This window comes from Alligator sinensis, unplaced genomic scaffold (assembly GCF_000455745.1).
Source record: "Alligator sinensis unplaced genomic scaffold, ASM45574v1 scaffold650_1, whole genome shotgun sequence".
NCBI lineage: Eukaryota > Metazoa > Chordata > Crocodylia > Alligatoridae > Alligator > Alligator sinensis.
Genome location: NW_005842674.1, coordinates 743,088 through 744,722, shown reverse-complemented (window position 1 = coordinate 744,722; position 1,635 = coordinate 743,088).

The following is a 1,635-nucleotide window of genomic DNA, read 5'->3' as shown; positions in this document are numbered from 1 at the left end:
GGCCCTGCTGAAACCACTGGCACGCCTGGAAGCTGCAAGCTGCAACCGTGGTCCAGCACCTGCTTAAGAAAGGATGAGTGGATGAGGGGATTGCACCCTGCCCTTCGTCCCTAGAGGCATCTTGTCCTGCAGCAGAGTTCCTGGTGACTGAGCACCAGTGCCATGAATGCACGCAAATCAGTGTGCACATAGCAGGCCCAGGACAGAGGGGCCACGGGGGTCTGTGGCAGGCTGTCGGAGCAGATGAGAGGAGAGGAGGATGACTCCTCAAACACCTCCCTCTGACAGAAGGGAAGAGGAAAAGGTGCTGTTATAGCAAAGGTGTCTCTGCTAAAGATCAAGTGCAGCCAGGAGCAAAACACTGTTAGAGTTGCTAGGCAGATCAAGTTCTTTGGGTAAATCCAATATCTTTTATTAGACCAACTCAAATAGTTGGAAAAAATTCTTCTTTGCAAGCTTTTGGGCACAAACATCCTTTGTCAGGCTGAGGAAGCATTTGCAGATGCGCTGCACTCTTCCTGGATGGTAAAGCAGCCAGAGACTAGTACGTGTGCAGGAAAGCTAGACGTCAGAGGTAATTTTCAAGGTTTCTGGACTCTGTCGGCTGCCCCCTCCTCCCTTTCTGCTCCATGTGTCAGGGGGTTTTAAGCCTCCCCCAGAGGTGCTGGGTGCAGCCCAGGCTGGGGATGGGACTGGGCTGTGCCAATGCTCCTGCTGGGAACAACCCCAGAGGGTCTCCTGGCTTGAGGGTCTTGCCCCTCCACTCAGGCTCAGCCCAATGCTGCATTTGGGGTCAGGAAGGAATTTTTTCCCCGTGGTCAGACTGGCACAGACTGGTGGGGTTTGCTTTCCTCTGTAGTGGAGGCTTGGCCTCTGCCTGGGATCTCTTGAGAGTATATTAATAAACCTATGCAGCATCAGGACATTGGTGTCGTGGTCCTTGCTTTCCCTGGGGCAGGGTTGGGTGCGATGTCTGGTGCTGTGTCAGGGCAGATTGTGTTGTTTTGCTCTGAGGTTGGACCCTGGGTTTGTCTGGGCTGGTTTGGACAGGGCTGATCCTGCCTCAGGCAGGGGTTGGACTAGATCTGACCTCTGCAGCTCCCTTCCAGCTCTGCTGCTTTAGGATTCTTTGATGCCACCAAAGTATTGCAATGTGATGTGGTGGTATTTTAGATTTCATTACAACACAAGGGTAAAATCATAGAAGTTGTAGAGCCCTGGGGCACGAAGGAAGCTCCAGAGGTCACATCAGGTCCAACCCCTGTCTCAGGCAGGACCAGCCCTGTCCAAACCATCTCACACAAATCCATTGTGTAACCTCTTTGGAAAAACCACACAGCTGCCCAGCAGCGAGCACAATGCAAAAGAGTGTTTGACGTATGTTAGGAACAAAAAGAACCAAAGTGGTGGCACAGGCCCGGGACAAGGTAGAGACAGGAGGATTCATAACCTGGCAGAGAAGCTCCATGTGTCAGAGGGATCGTTCAGCTCCTTCTTTGGAAGAAGCAGGAGGATGCAGTGGAACAATGGGATGAGTCACGATTTCGCAGTCCATTAGGAGGATTCATAGATGTTAGGGTCGGAAGGGACCTCAATAGATCATCGAGTCCGACCCCCTGCATAGGCAGGAAAGAG